The sequence below is a fragment of the Lactuca serriola genome, chromosome 4 (genome assembly GCF_051521515.1).
Source record: "Lactuca serriola cultivar US96UC23 chromosome 4, Lser_US96UC23_V15, whole genome shotgun sequence".
NCBI lineage: Eukaryota > Viridiplantae > Streptophyta > Magnoliopsida > Asterales > Asteraceae > Lactuca > Lactuca serriola.
The window spans coordinates 114,358,677-114,380,918 of record NC_136411.1 but is presented as its reverse complement, the minus strand read 5'-3'; positions in this window follow the sequence as shown (position 1 = coordinate 114,380,918).

The following is a 22,242-nucleotide window of genomic DNA, read 5'->3' as shown; positions in this document are numbered from 1 at the left end:
ATAAAACACCTTTTATTTATCACCATATTGATTACTCATTATTTGTCGTTTCGGGTAATCAACTTCTTACTTGAATTCCAACACTTGTCCCATGCTCCTAGCATGCACACAATGTTTACCTATGGTTCTTATTTTTGTGAAATAGACAAATTGAACACATTTCCAATCATTCTCATTTTACAACTCCAAATCCTTTTTCATAAGTGTAAGAATATCAAATTCTTGCTACTTATAGAATATGCTAGATTCTAACATTCTATGCAACTTATCCTTTCGTAATGTCACTGCACCAAAGTCACAAAGACTATTGCCAATGATATTACAAAGTCCTCTATCGGAGATTGTTACAAGACAATTCGTGATGTCTCTCACTCAAAGTACATTCTTTGAACATCCTTTTGTATAGAAGTTTCTAATCTAATCATAGATTTCTCAATATTCAATTCCCAATATGGACACACTTCCATATGTTCCATATGACAACTCATTTTTAATAGAATCTTATCTATTCGTAATGATGTCGATATGGTCCATCCAATATGGAAACATTTCCATATTTTCCAATACTATACTTCCAACTATTCACAAGCGACCAATCCTCGTCGAACTTTGGATTACCCTTTGATAGTTGTTTAATTATTTTTAGTCAAAACCAATTCTAGTCCCTTTTCCCTCTAAATGCGCTCGACATTTGGAAAATTTTAGAATGGTCAAACATTAAGCATTTGCAATCGATCCTATACCCGAGGCGTATGGGACACGACGCATAATGTTTTATTTGCTATGTTCTCAAAATTCGAATTGTGAAAAGGGATGCCGTAATCATAATCGAAATTTTAAGAACACACTATGTACCTTTGACTAAATTTATTAACATTTCTCAACCTAATCCTTTAGATTTGAAATGAAGCATAATATTCTCTCCCTTAATTATAGCAAAACAACCTTTCAACTCTTACAACTTTGCAAAGTATGACTCTTGTTTTCTATAGTTAATATTGCTAACCTTGCAATACTTTCCTTAATAATCATACAATCATAACATTTATGCTCCCACTATCATGATGATTATTATAAAACATAACACTTATGCTCCCACTAGCTTCGACATGTATTCATAAACATCTTAGATTTCAGAAAACAATACTTATTGAATTTCTTAAGTTTATGTTTCTAATACTTAGTGCTTTGATAATCCTTTATCAATGCTTCTTGAACTTATACACCTTTGCCTTCGATAGTTCATATGTGTGTCTAAACAATTAAGACTAATTGCCAAACCTCACAATTCAAATTATGGAAAGGGATGCCGTAACCATAATCGAATTCGAGAATGCAATTTTACAATCACTATCTTCTTAAAATCTCTCTTAGTGAAAGCATTTCTTCACAATCATTTTCATGAAGGATGAAATCTTATGACACTTAGATTTGAGCGGTGTATGTGTTCTTATCCATGTGAATTTGTCAAAACTAAAGTTTACGACAAATTCAAATTCTTATGGATCGAACCTTCTTGATCTCGATTTCTTGCCTTTATGGTAGCACAGCTGCCCACCATGTCTTCCAAGTAGTTAAGCAGTTCACCCTTTCCTATCAATGTACCTTTCATTGATTAAGGTGCTTTGCCTTTTATGCGTTCAAAATGAGAACTCATAGAACTCACATGCATAATTAACTCGATTGGATTGGCACATAATCAAAATAATGTCAACACGATAGGTTGTAAACCTCAACTCATGTGCTAGTGATGATTGATAAGGTTTATTTGATTTGTTCTTGAAACCTTTCAAGACCATTAAGACTCCCACTGACTCCTTGACATATACGATTCTCTTGTCAAAACATTTCTAAACAAATATTCAAGAGTTAGTGTAGCTTTTATCAAAACTCTTCATAAATTGGTCCTAGTTGGTCTTTGTCTTATCCAAGACATCACAACTTTCCACATTTGATGAATGTTTCAAACCTTCTTAAGACTTTTCACTCAATGTCACAATCTTAACTTTAAGACTTGTTATTGGAACGAAGTATGATTGACTTATTGATTTAACCATTTCTTCAATTCTTTGATTCCTCTTCTTGGACATACAATTGTACTAAGACTCACTTAGAGGATCAATTGAGATATGGTTCTTAATCATTAAGACCTATCATAAAGCATAAAAGGTACTCTCCCTTCATCTTAGAATGGAGTAACTTTTATCTTTCTGCCTACTTGATTCTTCTTATTCGTTCTGCTATTGATTTAAACCCTTTAATCAATTCAGAATTACACTTAATCTTGTAAGTATAATCATATTTACTAAACCTTTAGTAAATCATGACGAATATCATTGTTACTCTTATGGTGGACTTTGATCAACACGCAAATTTGTGTATTTGATCTCCTAGTCCTTCACTTGACACTTTGTCAATGAATTAGTCTAATTTCCAAATACGAAATTTCTCATTCATCATGCATCCACGTTGCATGATTCCAAGTTTTTGTCCAATTGAAACTTGGGCGATGAGAAACTCTCCCTATTTGGTAAATTCTCGACTTTCCATAATATAATAAGAAACAAATCCATTTGTTGTAGAAGTATGCAAACACCAATTTTCATAACGATTTCATTGCAAGGAAATAAACAAATAAATAAGTCAAACGAAAATTTATTTTATAAAAGCAGCGGATAACATATGTCCTTACAATGCAAAATCCATTGAAAACTATGTATTTCAAAAGAAAAATTTCTAACAACTCTATCATAACTATCTAAGATCAAAATCTAATCTTCAAGTCCATGCGATCAAGATCCATTCCTTGTGATTAGATTCATCTTGCTCTTTCACCAAGCTTCCTTTCTTTTCACTGATCCTGTAAAACATTCAAATGCAATCTTATTACATTATGTATTAAGAATTAACGAATAGGAACTTAATGGAGTTAGATAGTGAATTTTACCTGAAGCGCAGCCATACTCTTTGACTCTCCCATCTTCTGGACTCTTCAGGCTCTTTGGGCAGACTTGTATCCAACGCCCTTTCTTTTGGCAGTAAACGCAGGTCGGTTCTCCTAGAACGTCCTCGGAAGCATGGTCGGTTGATTTTTCCAACAAATACGCTCCATTGCTTCGCCAAATCATTTCTGATTCAGCAACAATGAGCATGTAAGTTAGGTCAATGAGGTTGTCGTCATGATTCATCATATAATACTTTCTTTTGAACTCATTATATGATTCGGGAAGTGACTGCAAAACCCAATTCACAGCCAACTCATCTGGGAATGACACACCTAACATTATCAACCTATCAATGTGTGATTTCATTCCTAGAACGTGGGCACACACGGGTTTACCATCTTCATGTTTCATTTCCAATAGGGCTTTAGTGATATTGAACCTTTCAATTCTTCGATCTTGTGGGTTGGGGAGAACAATAGGAGGAGGAGGAGGAAGTGAAGCATGATTTCTTGTTCCTCGATTGAATCGTGGAATACCATCTTCATGTGGAATGCTTGTTCCACGGGATTTGGGAAGACCATAGTTGTCGAACTTTGACATCTACAAAACGGGAGAAAAACAAATTCAAGTTAGTTGATTGATTGAGTCCTTAGTAAATCACCCAAATGAAATACTAAGGCTAGGACCCAACACAATATTCTACAACCTAGAAAAGGGATGCCGTAATCTAGTTGCAGAATATTTGAAGGTAAGTGAATGACGATTCACTAATTTCCACCATGAAAAACGAAAAAGAAATTTAAGTTTTAAATCTATGAAAACTCCTAGATCCTTTGAGATACATTGAACTTTCAATGGCATGTTTATATCTCGATATGCCCCTCTTGTTTGTGACTGGGATGCCGAGGATTACAAAGCAGGTGTGAATAACCATGCAAACTACATGGTGCCCTCACATGTTACAGTCACCTATTCGATGTGCCGGTAAACCACACACGCTCCACCGAACTATGACAAACATTGAGTCACCCTTTGCTACCTTTGCTTAGACCCATTTAGTGTGCCGGTTAACCACACACGCTCCACTAACGTCTTCGCAAGGGCACAAAGTGTAATTTCATGGAATTGCATCATTTCACTTTTGCCTAAGTAACTAAGATTGGGAATTTTATGAAAACATTTAGTTACTTTAGTAATTCATTATACTTATAATGGAAGGTTTCGTCCTATCCTACCCGTTCGGCTAACGACCCTCCACTAGTCAAGAGTGCGGTGGGTAAGAGTGGATACCCATTCAATCGCCATTTTATAGGCAATTTCCTTAAACACCCCTTATAGACTTGCTTCGTGAATGAGGCCTACTAACGGTAAGACTGACTTTTACTCATACATATATATAATGTTAGACTTTTAATGTTATATATAGTATAGGGTGTATTTTATAACTTTTAAAATACCATGTGGTTAACTTTAACAATTACACTTTTAATTCTATTAAATGGTTAACCTAAACTTTTATGGATTTATTAAACCTCTTTTAATTATACACCTTAATTAATTAATAAAACCATAAGGGTGTGATTTGAATTTTTTCAAAACGATACTAGAGTTTTAGAATTTAACATTTCTAATTAAACTTTTAATCAACCTTTAAATTCCAAAACTTGAGGGAAAGTTTTGAAACATTTCAAACCATAAGGGTTTAGAATTTAAATATGCATCAAAATTAAACTATTTAATCAAAATTTAAATTCCAAAACTTGAGGGCAAGTTTTGAAACCTTTTTTCAAAACATTAGGGTTTCAACTATTTAAATTTCAAAACTACAAAACTTTTGGGTTCAAATTTAAACTATAAAACCTAAAGGGCCAAATATGAAACTATTTCACAAGATAATACAAATCTAAATTACAAATAATCAAACTTTATCTAATAAAACAAGTGATTATCTAAATTTTAACAATTATCTTCTATTTAGGTAAGGATAATCACATAGTAATGGAAAAATTCGGATTTTATCACAAAAACATGTTTATGGTAATTATCCAAAGGCAAAACAGGAAGAAAATCACGAATCTGAGCTGTCAGACCCTTTGACTCGTCGAGTCTGGACCTGGACTCATCGAGTACAGCTGACTCGGCGAGTTCACCCAGTGACTCGGCGAGTCAAACATTCAGAAAGTCAAAAAATCGATTTTCAGTGCTTATTTCGATCAAATATGCATCAATACAATAGAAACCAATCAAGGCTCTGATACCACTGATGGGTTTTGGTCATAAGACATCCTATGTGCTCATACAAACCCTAATGCTTGGATCTAGGTTTCTCTATTGTACATGCTTTGAATCCAAGACTATAAACCCTAATTCTAGCATACAAGTAATCATATTAGATATTAGAATAAGTTTATAATGTTACCTTGATTGTTATGTAGCAATAACAATCCCAATTCCTCCTTGAATTGACTTTGGAAGGCTTAGAGTCACAAGTGTCACTCCTCTAATGGTTCACAAACACCATAAGCAAGAGGATGAAGAGGAGAGAGGTTAGAGGCTGCCCAAAAACGTGTGAAACCCTAGAAGGTTGCTTGTCCACGTTTTTGAGGCATAAGGGGTCTTTATATAGTAAGGCTATTAGGGTTATCTAACAAGGAAACCCTAATTTGGTTGCTTAAGCCCTAAGCAACCCACGAAGCCCTTTTCTTAAAGCCTTGGACGACTTCATATGGGCTTCCCCCATAGAATTCGTCCACCTTATAATAAAAGGCAATCCATGGCCCTAATTGCAATTATCTTATAATTACAATTCCAGTCCCTTAAGTTTAATTAATCTCTTTTAGTCACAAAACTAATTACCAATTAATTATTGACTAATATTAATTAAACAATATGATTTCTCCTTTAATATATTATTCTCATAATATATTAATAAATCATATTTAATCCTTTCTCTCCATAATTCATCCTATCAAGTTGCTTTGGTGAAGGCAACCCAAAAGGATCATGCACCATCGGGTCAAGTACATACCAAAATAGTTATGGACTTAGACACTAATCCAACAGTTATATCATTTTTTTTCTGCTACCAAGATTTATATAACCAACAATAGAAGCTACCCATCTGAGAATTTGCCTCTTTTTCCCTAAATATTAAGGGACGTGAGTTGAAGTGCTAACAATATAGATGTTCTTGTGAAGGGTATTAGGATTACATAAAAGGGACATGATGAAGGAATCATAAAGCTTAATAAATTAGAAACAAAAGATGAATCCGATGATTCTAAAGATTTGAACATAAAGGCTACTACTTTAACTCTCTCATTACCTGATATATCTTCTATGATAGAAGTCCCTTGAAACAATTGAAAGAAGAAAGTTGTGCTGATTTATGAGATACATTATATTTTTGTCCACATTCATGCTTTTTCTTATTCCATGGCATATGATGAATCCTAAGTTTTGATTTCCAGTTATGTTGATTTTTGTTGTTTTAACACTATTCGACTTATGTTTATATAGAAACCGTAGTGGTATTCAAGCGTTGATAAATATTTACTGGATGCATAGCTGTAAATTGTGAATGCTCCATTGAATGAAGAAGGTCATGACCTTTATCCTTCATTGTTTCGTAATGTTTCAATTTTTAGGAGGTGAGCACACATTATATTTACTCATCAGATTTGAAACTTGGATTTGTTTTCATTTTTTATCCTTTATCTCATTTATTGCATTGCCTCTTATGTTAGTATCTTTAGTGTTAAATATATTAAAAATGTGAAAGATCTCTCAATTAGAAATTTATATGGAATGATATGTAGGAGCTATGAATTAATGGAAAAGACTCTAAAGGTTTATATTTACAAGGAGGGAGAAAAGCCCACATTGATTGTTTATGACTCAAATGAAAGAAAGCAAAAGATTTGTTACAAGGAAACCAAAAGAAGCCTATTTGTTCTAAATTCTTTATAGCAAAAGATGGTGAAAGCTACTACATCTCCTTACTCTTATGATCTTCAAAGTGTGGTACCTTACTTAAATAACTAACTTGATATGATCCAAGGGTGATATAGTTCCTGGAATAAAACTGGTGGAGTCGACCATTTCATGAATGAGTAAGAGAAACAACGAAACTGAGAAGAACCATATTAGAACATTTCCCATTGACACATAACAAAATTAGAGAAACTGTCTTTGCCATTCATCGCACGTATGGCGTCACCAAAGTTTTTAGAATGATGTAAGTCTCCATATCAATAACGATAATCATTCGAAAATATAAAAAGAATATGAATGCTTATAATTCTTATATGATTTTCTTATATTTGTTTATCTTGGGAGCATATAGAGATTTATACGCAAATAATATCATAACATTAACACCAAAGTTTGTAAATGATATGCTTAAATGTAAAGGTGCAGTTTGATTTAAAATTATCATCCTACCGACCCATGCTACGCATGGGCCTCCCCACTAGTTCAATTTAATTCTTAAAAAAACAACAAATAAGCATAGGGCCCACCATAACTTCAACACCCCATTTCACTACCATTTCTTACTGACGGTGGATTAAAACGAACATCCCTCCCTCTACTGTCTCTATCGTCCGTTTCTTCTATTATCATATTCCTTTTATTTGGTCTCACTGATCCAACTATGACAACTCCACGATGACAAGGAAGAACCATTAGGAAAAGGTGAACAAAAACCCCAAGTGAACATTATCTAACACCAAAAACCTCATCTGACACTAAACCAAGCCCTTTTGTGCGTAAAGATGTTTTATGAAATTTTCTCTAAGATGGGGTTATGACTTTTGTAATATGTTCACTTATTGTTGTCCATCACTAATATTAATATTTACTGAGTAGGCTTTCCCTACATGATCTATTATTTTGATATGTAATCATATTACAAGCAATTATTAGAGGAAAATTGGGAGAATGAAGAATATTTGGATATTTAGAAGACGTTTTATTTTGATGTATGAATGATTAGACATTTTAATCATTATCTTTTGATTATTTTGTTACGCTCACGTAAGCCTAGGGGTGTAAGTGAGACAAGCCAACTCGCGAGAAACTCGAGACCGACTCGGAAAATACTCGAAATCGACTCGACCTTAATCGAGCTGAGCTCGAGCTCAAGCTACTCGAGTACCTTTATCGAGTCGAGCTCAAGTACAAAAATACTCAGCTCATAAGGCTCGCAAGCTTAGTCGAGCTTAGTGTAATTTACATATATGTCATTTCTTTATAATTGTTCATTTATAACATATATGTCATTTCTTTATAATTATTCATTTATGACATATGTGGTTGATGTTATATTGATATTAGGTTATTAATAGTAGTTTTTTTGGTAGTTTGGACATTTACATGTGGAATGTTTAATATTTCTTACTCAATTTAGTGATTTTGATTTTTTTTAAATATTAGTCAAGCCGAGCCGAGCCGAGCTCAAGACTGTTGAGTATTTCACGAGCCCGAGCTCGAGCTTAAAATCAAGGCTCGAGTCGAGTTCGAGCTGAGTTTTGAGCTCGAGTAATTTAGTTGAGCCGAGCTTCGAGTTTGATACTATTCGGTTCGACTCAACTCGTTTACACCCCTATGTAAGCCTTAAAACTTCGAATCTTTAAAAAGTTAAGGACTTCACTATTTGTGAACTTATCAACAAATTATTTTTCTTAAATAGTTTTTTATTTTTAATTAATTGATAAGTGGAGGTAGGTGTAACGCCTGTGTTTCCGGGCTTGCCATTTTTAGCAATGTAATAGTCTAGGTTAACCTTTGTAACCCGTTTTGAAATAATAAGAGTGTATTATTTGAGTATTATGTGTTTTGTGCTTAATTGCTTAATTATGTGGTTTGATTAATTAAGAATAAAAATAAGTGTCAAAATTTAAGTGTAAAATAAACTTAATATCTTTGGATAATGTTGTAGTAGTTGAAACGAGGTTTCCGAATATATAAAGAACGCCCAAATCTGACTTCGTATGAAGAAGTTATGATTTATCGAAGTTTCGGCTTAGCGGTATGCAGCCTGAAATACTCGATTTGAGATCGAGCGGTTTTTAGCCGAAGCAATCTAAACGAGGATCGAAGGTCTCGTTGTTGGTATTGAAGCGATAAAAAGTTAGGCGAGAACGGACGTCAAACGAAGAAGTTATGAATTTATAACGAAGTTTTTCTGTCGCGGCCTATTAAAAATAAATAATAAAAATAAACCAAAATTAGCCGACAGAGTCTAAACAAAAGTTGTAGAGCGTAGTCTCACCTACGCGTGGATATAAAGAACGTCGAAAACGGAGTTCGTATGAAGAAGATATGAATTTCCGAAGTTTATTAAATAATTTGTATTTATTTTTAATGGAAAAATCCGGCATTATCCGAAGGAGAGTCAGCAATCCGATCCGAAGTACGCCCCGCGTACACCGAAGGTGTCGACACTCGCAGCAAGTGGCTTCGGATGACGCATGCCATGACGATTTCGGACCTGTACTCCCCGCGTACAGGCATACGCCCCGCGTGATGCGAGGGCAGCCGGTTCTTTTGTTCACTTTCTCTCTTCTCTCTCCCGTTTTGCATCGATTTGCGTGCCAAAAATACCCCGAAGCCCCGGTATTATTCCCAAGCCCCGAAGCAAGTCCCGAGATCCCGAAGATCCCGAGAAGTGTGGTTCCCGAGCCGAAGCTCTGCCCGCGAGAAGTTCGATTTTTGTAGAGATCTTCCAGATCTGCTGAGGATTACTACTTCAGCAAGTCGTAGTGCTGTCCGATCATCTTCTGATCAAGTGAGTGTATACTACCTTTCATAAACACGATAATAATACAAGTACGGTTTGAGTGTATTAAGTAAATTATGGTTTATATGTGTGAGGGTGTAGTTACTTTCTTCTAACGCGTAACTATGAAGTATTTTATACGATATACTTGTTATGTGTATAATTTGTGGTTATATGCGTGAATGGATATTCACTTTATTCTATCTCATAGATCTGATTCGTTTCCTATGAAATACGTGTTATGTGGTATGCCTCATCTGTTATGTGGAATATATATTGAATGAAAATGATATACAAGTTTTAAACTATGTATGAAAATATATATTCTTATCTACTAATATGTTGGGTAGAACATGGGTAGATAGTTGGTGTGTAATAAACAGATGAGAGGCCTCGATGTTGTTGTTGTTGTTGATCTAGTTATTCAGCGGAGTATGGATAACGACCACAAACTCTTTCTAGACAGTCCGGTGGAATGCTAGCAGGTTCATAACCTGTAGGTGTTGTGAACGATGTGTTCACCGGTGTACTCTATCCCCCTCATGGTTGCCTTTAGGATATCTATTGTTGAGGAAACCCCTTAGCAGTAATGTCCGTCCCGATGAAAATCCTAGATTAGATCCCTTGAGATAGATGTTGTTTTAGGGACGTAAAGTGAGGATAACGGGAATGGGTAATCGGGATACTGATTGGTTGGTGAAATTAAATATAACTTATTTATTATGGGTTGAAAACCCTATATGCTCACCAGGCTTCCAAGCCTGACCCACTCAGTTTTATTTGTATTACAGGAAGTGGCGCAAGGGCGTAAGATGGATGAATCATCTTGTTGTTTTGTTTACAAGTCTATATATGTAAATATTTGTTGAATGACTTGTAATGTTTATCGTTTATGCTTTATGGTCTGTATCGGAACATGACATCCCGAGTTTTGATTATATAATGAAAATGCATCTCTTGATGAAATGCTTTGATAAATATTATTTTATCATGTTTTGTTTTGGGAACAAATTCCGCAACTCTTTTAAATCAAAAGGATTTACTCTGAAATTATTTTAAAAAGCATAAATGAAATCGGTCTTTTCTGGCTGTGATTTTGGGGATGTCACAGTTGGTATCAGAGCATTAGTTTAAGCGAACTAGGAATTTGTAGGATTTCTAGACTTAAACTTAGAATGCTAAGTGAAATTTTGAGATGTGTGTCTGTTGGATTTTAGACACGAGCACTAGTTTATTTTAGGAAAGTTGCCTAAAATGCTTTTATGTGCTAAATGTTATATGTTGCCATAAATGATATTAATTGTTCGGATCTACGGTCTGTTGCCGACCGGATCTGGAAACCTTATGTGTGTAGGATTCTAAGCGTATGCCTACGTTATTAGAACTAGCATGTAAACGTTTCGGAGAAATAAGGATGATTTGAATATCTATCGTGAATGAGGATCTAATTTCACCTTATTCGGTGTGTAGATCAAAAATGGTGAGAACAAGGAGTGGCGTTGGAAACGCGGATGAAAACAGGAATCAACCGCCAGTTATTGAGCAAATACCTGTTGTAGCAGCAGCACCAGAACCAATAACAATGGCTGCGGTGCAAGCCATGATTCGGGCTATGTTAGCCGAACAAAGGGATGAGATGCGACAGATGTTGCATGATAATAGGGATGAACCTATCATACCTATTGAGGAACCTGAATTAATTCCCGAGCAATCGGAGGAAGGGAACAATAGTCGCATTATGAGTCAAGTTGGGACTCAAGGAGAACGAAGGAACGATCCGGAAAGGATAAACAACAAGGATGGGCGAATGTACAAGAATTTCTTGGGCACCAAGCCGCCAAGTCTTTCTGGGAGCCCAAAGCCTGTTGAGATAATGGATTGGATCTCCGAGATGGAGATGGTATTTGAAAGTTGCGACTGTAGCAACAAACAGAAGACCGTCTTTGCGGTTAGACAAATGAAGACTGGAGTCTTGAGTTGGTGGAAGTTGTTGGCAGATACTATGCCACGAGGAGAAGCCCTGAAAATGTCATGGGAGGAGTTCTTGGAACAACTAAGGGTGCAATATTGTTCAGAGATAGATCTGATTGATCTGAACAATGAGTTCCAAAACTTGAAGAAGGGGAAGATGAGCATAGATGACTATGCTACTGCATTCACTGAGAAAATGAAGTTATTTTCGTACCTAGTGCCAACGGAACTCTCCAAGATTGAGAGGTTTGCTAATGGACTGCCTGCCGACTTTGGTCCGACAGCCAAGATGGCAACTACTCTGAAAACAACTATATGTGCAGCTAAGAATGTGGAGGCCCAACAGAAGGAAAAGGGTGTGGAAAGGATAGATGTTGGAGAAAAGAGGAAGTTCGATGGAACTTCAGGGTCCAATAAGAAAAACAAGTTCTCGAAGTCTGGTTCGAGGGGAAGTGGAGGTGAAGCGAAATGGTGCGAGAAATGTAAGAAGAAGCATCATGGAAAATGTGAGGTAGCGAACACATGCTACAAATGTGGAAAGCTAGGGCACTATGCCAATGAATGTAACCTCTCTAAGAAAGTTTGCTATGGTTGTGGTGAGGAGGGACACATGTCGAGGGACTGACCGAAGAAGAAGGAGGCAGCTAGACCCAACATTCCGCCAAAGCCAAAGGCAAGAGCATTCCAGATGACACTGGAAGCTGCTAAAGATGAAGCTGATGTCGCTTCAGGTACCTTTCTCGTTAACGAATTGCCTGCCCAAATTTTATTTGATTCTGGAGCCAACTACTCTTTTATATTGCATGAATTTGGTAGAAATCTAGCTTTGCCTGTTGTTAGACTAGATAATGCTTTATTAGTCGAAGTTGCTAGTGGCAAGTTTGTACCTGTTAGCCATCGTATGAAAAACATCTTAATTGATCTGAATGGGAATAAGTTCCACGAGGAATTATTGCCTATCGAACTAAATGGTTTCGACATCGTATTGGGAATGGATTGGCTTAGCGCCAATGACGCCGAAATTTTATGCAAGAAGAAAATAGTCAAAGTAAGCCCGCCTGGAAAAGATTCGTTTATGGTGTATGGAGATAAACGCAGATTAAATTCTGGAATCATTTCATTGATGAAAGCCAGAAAGTGTTTGGCTAAAGGATGTACGTCATATCTAGCATTCGTGATCGATGCTAAGAAGGAAAAGAAGGTGATGCAGAATATTCCAGTTGTGTGTGATTATCCGGAAGTATTTCCCGAAGATCTTCCTGGATTACCGCCTGATCGACAAGTGGAATTCCATATTGACTTGTTGCCAGGAACAACGCCAATTGCGAAAGCACCTTACCGATTACCACCGACGGAGATGAAGGAGCTAATGATGCAACTTCAGGAGTTATTGGACAAGGGTTTCATTAGACCTAGTTCATCACCCTGGGGAGCTCCGGTGTTATTTGTGAAGAAGAAAGATGGAAGCATGAGAATGTGCATTGATTACCGAGAGCTGAATAAGGCAACAATAAAGAATAGATATCTGTTGCCAAGGATTGATGACCTGTTTGATCAATTGCAAGGTTCGAGCTATTTCTCGAAGATCGATCTAAGGTCAGGATATCATCAGCTGAAAGTAAGGGAGCAGGATATTGAGAAGACTACATTCAGAACTAGATATGGACTCTACGAGTTCTTGGTTATGTCGTTTGGACTAACCAATGCTCCGGTAGCGTTCATGGATTTAATGAATAGGGTTTGTAATCCTTTCCTTGATAAATCCGTGATAGTGTTCATATACGACATTCTGATTTACTCGATAAGCCAAGAGGAGCATGGCAGACACTTGCGAGAAGTGTTGGAAGTTTTGAAAAAGGAGAAGCTGTATGCAAAGTTCTCCAAATGTGATTTTTGGATTCGTGAAGTCCAATTCTTGGGTCACGTGGTCAACCAAGAAGGGATAATGGTTGATCCAGCAAAGATTGAAGCTGTGACGAAGTGGGAACAACCAAAAAGTCCCACGGAGATTCGAAGCTTTTTAGGATTATCCGGATATTACCGAAGGTTTATCCAAGGCTTTTCTTCGATTGCTACTCCATTAACAACTTCGACCCACAAAGGAGCTATTTATGCTTGGAGTGAGAAGCATAAAGAAGCATTCGAGAAGCTAAAGAAGAAGCTATGCGAGACACTGATAATTTCTCTACCCGATGGAGTTGAAGACTTCGCTGTCTATAGCGATGCGTCTGGGGTTGGATTGGGTTGTGTTTTGACCCAATGAGAAAAGGTGATAGCATATGCGTCTCGACAGCTGAAAGAGCATGAAAAGAACTACCCGACTCATGATTTGGAGTTGGCAGCGGTAGTTTTCGCTCTGAAAATATGGAGGCATTACCTCTATGGCACGAAGTGCAAACTTTTTACTGATCATAAGAGTCTCCAATATCTCTTTAATCAGAAGGAATTGAATATGAGGCAACGACGCTGGCTAGAATTACTTAAAGAATACGACTGCGAGATACTTTACCACCCCGGTAAAGCTAATGTTGTTGCTGATGCTCTCAGTCGGAAAGTCAATCTTGAAAGGAAAAGGCCAAGAGCGTTGAGAATTGAAGTTGTCTCGACCATTGTGGAAAGTATAAAGAAAGCTCAAAGTGAAGCTTCTGAGAAGAATGACCGAAAGGAGGAACGTTTGGGCAAAACGTTGGTATTCGGTGTAAACAGTCACGGACTGAAGGTGTTCCAAGATCGGATTTGGGTACCTAAGTCCGGTGGAATTAGAGATCTTCTGATGGAAGAAGCTCACAAGACCATGTACTCGATTCATCCGGGTAGCACTAAAATGTATAGGGACCTGAAACCCTACTACTGGTGGCCGACGATGAAGCTTGATGTTGCAAAGTATGTGGCTGAGTGTGTGACTTGCGCGAGAGTCAAGACACAACATCAGAAACCATACGGGAATTTAGAACCATTGCCTGTGCCTATGGGTAAGTGGGAAGACATTGCTATGGATTTTGTCACCAAACTGCCCAGAACAAAGAATGGTCACGACATGATTTGGGTGGTCGTTGATCGATTCACTAAGAGTGCGCATTTCATAGCGGCCAAGGAGAAATGGTCTATGGAGAAGCTTGCGAATTCTTACGTGAAGGAAATTGTGAGGCTTCACGGTGTTCCGTTAACGATTGTGTCGGATCGTGATAGCCGTTTCACCTTGAGGTTTTGGAAAAGTCTACAAGAGGAATTGGGTACCAAGTTGTGTTTAAGTACAGCTTACCATCCGTAGACTGATGGTCAGAGTGAAAGAACGATACAAACACTTGAAGATATGCTGAGAACATGTACCTTGGAATTCCTAGGTAATTGGGATGAACATTTACCATTGGTAGAATTTTCCTATAATACTAGTTTCCACTCGAGCATTAAGATGGCACCTTACCAAGCTTTGTATGGACAGAAGTGTCGTACGCCGTCTTGTTGGCTTGAGGCTGGGGAAAAGCAGTTTATGGGACCGGAGATGGTTCATCAAACTGCTGAAAAGTTGAAAATAATTAGGGAAAGAATGTTAACAGCTTAGGATCGTCAAAAGAGCTATGCTGACAAGAAGCGAAGACCGATGACTTTTGAGGTTGGGGATTCGGTTTTGCTTAAAGTCTCGTCGTGGAAGGGACATATAAGATTTGGTAAAAGGGGAAAATTGAGTCCAAGGTTTATTGGACCGTTTAAAGTTCTTCAGAGGATTGGGAACCAAGCTTACAAGCTCGAACTACCAGAAGAACTGAATGGAATTCATAACACTTTTCATGTGTGTTATTTGAGGAAGTTCACGGGGGAAGTTCCCGACATAATTCCAATTTATGAATTGAGAATTGATGAGAACAAAAGGTTGATTGAAGAACCAGAGGCAATTGTTGACCGAAAGACTAAGAAATTGCGATGCAAGATGGTTGGGTTAGTGCTTGTCCGATGGAAACACACGAATGGGCCGAATCTCACCTGGGAGACGGAGAGTGACATGATGGGTCGTTATCCGCATTTGTTTGTTGATGTGTGATTCCGGGGACGAAATCATTCTAAGGTGGAGAGAATTGTAACGCCTGTGTTTCCGGGCTTGCCATTTTTAGCAATGTAATAGTCTAGGTTAACCTTTGTAACCCGTTTTGAAATAATAAGAGTGTATTATTTGAGGATTATGTGTTTTGTGCTTAATTGCTTAATTATGTGGTTTGATTAATTAAGAATAAAAATAACCATCAAAATTTAAGTGTAAAATAAACTTAATATCTTTGGATAATGTTGTAGTAGTTGAAACGAGGTTTCCGAATATATAAAGAACGCCCAAATCTGACTTCGTATGAAGAAGTTATGATTTATCGAAGTTTCGGCTTAGCGGTATGCAGCCTGAAATACTCGATTTGAGATCGAGCGGTTTTTAGACGAAGCAATCTAAACGAGGATCGAAGGTCTCGTTGTTGGTATCGAAGCGATAAAAAGTTAGGCGAGAACGGACGTCAAACGAAGAAGTTATGAATTTATAACGAAGTTTTTCTGTCGCGGCCTATTAAAAATAAATAATAAAAATAAAGTCAAAATTAGCCGACGGAGTATAAACGAAAGTTGTATTGCGTAGTCTCACCTACACGTGGATATAAAGAACGTCGAAAACGGAGTTCGTATGAAGAAGATATGAATTTCCGAAGTTTATTAAATAATTTGCATTTATTTTTAATTGAAAAATTCGGCATTATCCGAAGGGGAGTCAGCGATCCGATCCGAAGTACGCCCCGCGTACACCGAAGGTGTCGACACTCGCAGCAAGTGGCTTCGGATGACGCATGCCATGACGATTTCGGACATGTACGCCCCGCGTACTGGCGTACGCCCTGCGTGATGCAATATATATTCTTATCTGTTATGTGGAATATATATTGAATGAAAATGATATACAGGTTTTAAACTATGTATGAAAATATATATTCTTATCTACTAATATGTTGGGTAGAACATGGGTAGATAGTTGGTGTGTAATAAACAGATGAGAGGCCTCGATGTTGTTGTTGTTGATCTAGTTATTCAGCGGAGTATGGATAACGACCACAAACTCTTTCTAGACAGTCCAGTGGAACGCTAGCAGGTTCATAACCTGTAGGTGTTGTGAACGATGTGTTCACCGGTGTACTCTATCCCCCTCATGGTTGCCTTTAGGATATCTATTGTTGAGGAAACCCCTTAGCAGTAATGTCCGTCCCGATGAAAATCCTAGATTAGGTCCCTTGAGATAGATGTTGTTTTAGGGACGTAAAGTGAGGATAACGGAAATGGGTAATTGGGATAGTGATTGGTTGGTGAAATTAAATATAACTTATTTATTGTGGGTTGAAAACCCTATATGCTCACTAGGCTCCCAAGCCTGACCCACTCAGTTTTATTTGTATTACAGGAAGTGGCGCAAGGGCGTAAGATGGATGAATCATCTTATTGTTTTGTTTACAAGTCTGTATATGTAAATATTTGTTGAATGACTTGTAATGTTTATCGTTTATGCTTTATGGTCTGTATCGGAACATGACATCCCGAGTTTTGATTATATAATGAAAATGCATCTCTTGATGAAATGCTTTGATAAATATTATTTTATCATGTTTTGTTTTGGGAACAAATTCCGCAACTCTTTTAAATCAAAAGGATTTACTCTGAAATTATTTTAAAAAGCATAAATGAAATCGGTCTTTTCTGGCCGTGATTTTGGGGATGTCACAGTAGGGGTGTCAAAAAAACCCGAACGCGATTAACCCGACCCGACCCTAACCCGAATAAGGTAATTAGGGTCGGGCTCAATAGGGTTAGAATTCCAAATCGGGCTATTTTGGTTAACCCGACAAACTCGATTTGTAGTTAGGGTCGGGTTTAGGGTTGATTTTTACAAAAAAATAGGGTTTCGGGTCAACGTGAATAACCCGGTTAGGAATTCACAACCTTTACATATTCCACTGCTCTCTACTTGAACAATACAAAAAGACTACAAACCCTTTGAAAATGTAAATTTGTGTGACTCTAGAAGCATACGAGGGTCAAACAACTCCCATTTGTGAAGTTAAAGTCCAAAAAGATATAAAACCTCCATCTCAAAAGTACTGGAGCGGCTGAGAAAGTAAATATATTATTTTGATAATTATTTTTACTTTAAACTAACTATAAACATGAATAAACTACATGGTGTTGATCGTTAACTAGAGATTGAAAGTTCATCTATTTAATACTTATAATGAAAGAACTCTTTTAGCTATTGTGGTATGCATTATTTCTCGTATGTTGTAATAACCATGAGGTTCATGATCTTTTATTTTTAATTTATTTCAATTTGTATGCATTCTTGATATTAAGAAAGAGTAAAAAATGGTTAGGGTTTATATTAGACTGCACTCTTGAAAAAACCATATATATTATGTTTAAATTAAGTGTTTAGTGTATTAACCCGACTAACCCAACCCTATTAACCTGAAACCCGATTAACTCGAACCCGACCAACCCATACTTTAATAGGGTCAGGTGTCAGGTTAAATTATTTTTTGTGAAAACCCGACTAACTCGACCAATTTAACCTGAAACCCGATCGGGTTGACCCGATTAACTGCCCTAAGTGGAGGAGTGGCAAGCTTTTTGTGAATTATTTCCTAGATTATTTTCGCTTTCAATTGAAAAAAGGATTATATGATTCGGATAAGTTTGTATTTGATTTTGTGGAGTGAGATTTGATACGACCTCTACATACCGAAAGATATGACACGGAAATGGGTAACATTATGCAAATTATCCACATGTTTAATACCAATAATGATAATGATTCGTGGGTATAAGGATTATCTAATTTGAGGGTCTATTTGGTTGCCTCGTAGAGAAAGTACCATGATGTCTTCACTTTGGACTCTTTGCTTGGTGTTACACATTGGAATTTAAAAAAAAAATCTCTATGAAGGTTAATATTTTAGTTTGGAGGATTGGTTTGGATCATATTCACGAAGAATCTTGGAAAAGAAAGAAATCAACATCAATTGATGCCACCCTTTATCATTTATGTGACATGGAGGTTAAGAAGGCTCAACATTTATTCGTTGATTGTGGCATGCTAAAGCGGTGTGGGATACAATTCATCGATGTTGGGGCATTATACTCGATAGGGGTGAGCAAAAACCGCACCGCAACTAAAATTAACCGCAAAAACCGCAACCGAAAAACCACAACCGCAATAAAAACCGATGGTGAGGTTTTTTGTTTTTCAAAAACCACAAATTTGCGGTGCGGTGCGGTTATTTGTTTTCAAAAACCGCAAAAAAACCGCACCACACCGCATATATTATATACATTTTTTTTTATCAATTATTAGTTTATTAAATATTAAAAATAAGACAAGTTTCATGAATGAAAGACGGATAAAATACTAGAAAACAAAAGTATTAGTTTTTTTCTTATGTTTAACTTTGAAAAATGATGAAACTAGACAATTTTAAGACATTTATTGTTAGTTACTATTGATTTGACGTTTTTATGATATTAGTTGTTTGTGGTTTAAGTTAAATAGTTAACTGTCTTATACCTTATGTTTTTTTTTATTATTACAAGTAATATGTTTGAAGTCTTAAAACTATTTGAGCTCTAAATTGTGGTTAAAAACCACATAAAATAACCGCACCAAATCCATGTGGTTAATAACCGCAACACAAAAAAAAAAAAAAAAACCGCACCGCAAAAATAACCGTCTAACCGCACCGCAAAAAAAACCGCACCATGCGGTTTTGAAAATGGATTAACCGCATTTGCGGTTAGTGGTGAGGTTTTGGCTAATAACCGCACCGAACCGCACCGCGCTCACCCCTAATACTCGACATGTGTCTTTTTTGATCGGTGAGAGATTGAAGGTTTCATATCAACTTCAATGTACAAAGACCTTCAAACAATATCTAGATTCAATCACTATTACATTTTTTGAGTGTTGCGGAAATTTTGAGATGACACTTTCTTCAATTCTATAAACATAGAAAGGACAATATTTCTTTTCGGTTTTGTCATATTCGTTTTATGATTATTAGTAACTAAAAAAGTTAGAGTAAACAACTTAGTTTCACCAAAGAATCCACTATTTTTTATAAGGGTGAACGGAATTGTAGGCTGGTTTGATGAATTTTTGGGAGGTACTGTCGGTACCTTCAAGACAACGACTCCCATTTCAACAACTTGAATGGTGAGGTGAGAATGATGAGTTTGTGAATTACATAACCCGTTTAGATATTTCTCTTTAAAGCTTTTGTTAGTTGTACTACATACATAAATACTTGTATCAAAATAGTTTTATACGTTTTAATTAGTTTTGTATATTTTAATATTTTTATTAGTTTTGATTTTACTTAGTTTATATTTATTTTAAAATAAAAAATTATTTCATATGTTAAATATAGAAATAGAATGTAAAAAAAATAATGTAAAAAATGGGTTGAAACCGGAAGACCCTTAGATTGGTCCTTACTAATCCACTTTTAATAAATCTTTCGCAGTCTTAAATAAAATTTTCTTTTAATTAATTATTTATTTATTTTAAATATTCTTTATGTCTTATTGTCTCTGATATTGTCTTCAAAATATATTACATATGAAACTGCATTTTTTAAAAATGTAACTAAAAGTAAATTATGTTTACCTTTTTTATTAATAAAAAATAATAAGTAGTCATCTTTTTGATAATCTGAGATAAATCGTGAGGGTAAAATAAACTTTTAAAGGTAACTTTGACATTTTAAGATTCAAAATAGCAAAAAAGTAAAAGGAAAATGAGGGTATCTTGGTTCCTAAATCAGAGAGCTTTGCAGGAGGCTGCATCTGAGATTAGTGTTGGGTACCTTACTACCTTTTGTCACTTTGCAAATCCCAAAACCCCATGCACCAACTTTTTCTAGTATTTTTTTTTTTCCGATTTTTATATATTCCTTTAATTAAACATGGCCATCAATAAAATTAACTAAACAAATTATATTATAATATTTTTAGGCTTTATATGTTTTATAAAATTTGTGGATAGGATGGAAAAAAGAAGATTCAAAAAATATGTTAAACAATCCCCACAGTTCTTGCCTTGCTTTCTTTTAGGTTTTGAAAACAGCTATTTACAAGGTGATTATCCAACTCGGTTCGGTTGATGCATGAATTTATTTGTTACTTCTTCCTCGCTACACTCTGCAGGTGTTTAGGCTCAAGAATAGACAATAATGTAGGTTTCGGAATAGAAAATCCTTACAACAAAGCTCCATTTTGAAGTCCTTGGATACATGGGGGAAAGAGGATGGTATTTGCACGTTAGTTAAAAATATGTTAGATAATTCCAAGGTTGGGGCCACATGACAGGGTGGAGGCATCCTTCAGAAGGAGTCTACATCGAGTAACACCAACATCAGGTAGTGTCTCCGTAAGGTTGCAGATGAGAATTTTACCGCAACAGTGAAAATGTTATGTTCATCGGGTGTTGCTCCATACAATGATGATATTATTAAAGCTTTGGAGTACAAACACCCTTTCAGGCCACCCCCATCCATGCCGAGCCCCATAATTTTTGAACCTCCCCTTGTAGCAGACTATGATTGTGTATTTGGTTGCATTAAATCTTTCCCTAAAGGAACTTCATGCGAGAGAGATGGCTTGAGGGCTCAACACATTCCGGATGCCCTTTATGGAGAAGGGTCTGCTATAGCCACAAATCTCCTACATGCTATCACTGCAGTGGTTAATTTATGGTTAGCGGGAAGATGTTCGTCCATTTTGGCAGAGTTTGTTGCACACGCTCCTCTCACGCCTCTGATTAAACCAGACAACGGGATCCGTCCAATTGTAGTAGGCACTATTTGGAGACGTCCGGTTTTCAAAGTTGCCATGAATGGTGTGGGTAAAGACATGACCAAATACCTCAATGATTTTCAATTCGGGGTTGGTGTGTCCGTGGGTGCTGAGGTTGTGTTACAAACAGTAGCGAGGCTATACATATGGAAGGTGGGTCCAATGACCCACCTAATTTTTCTAACTTATGTAAAATGTCTATAGATTTTTCTTTGACATACCTTAGAAAAAAATTTAGGACCTACTTATCAATAAATTATTTAAATTTATATAGAAAAATTACTATAGAAAAATTAGTGAACCATATGGTTTTTTATTCTAGACTCGCAACTGGTTGCATAGTGCTAATAGGTTGTTGAGTGAACACCACACGGATGGGTCTCTTGCAATGCTTATAGTGGATTTCTCGAATGCCTTTAACCTGGTGGATAGATCAGCCTTGCTCCACGAGGTTAGGAGGATGTGCCCTTATATTTATTTGTGGATGAATTTCTTATACGGGCAAGCAACGAGACTTTATATAAGAGACCAACATATATGGTCTGCCACTGGGGTGCACCAAGGCGACCCCTTGGGACCTCTTCTTTTTGCCCTCGTTTTGCACTCGCTTGTGCACAAGATTAGAGACAATTGAAAGCTCCTCCTCCATGCTTGGCATCTAGATGATGAGACTGTCATTGG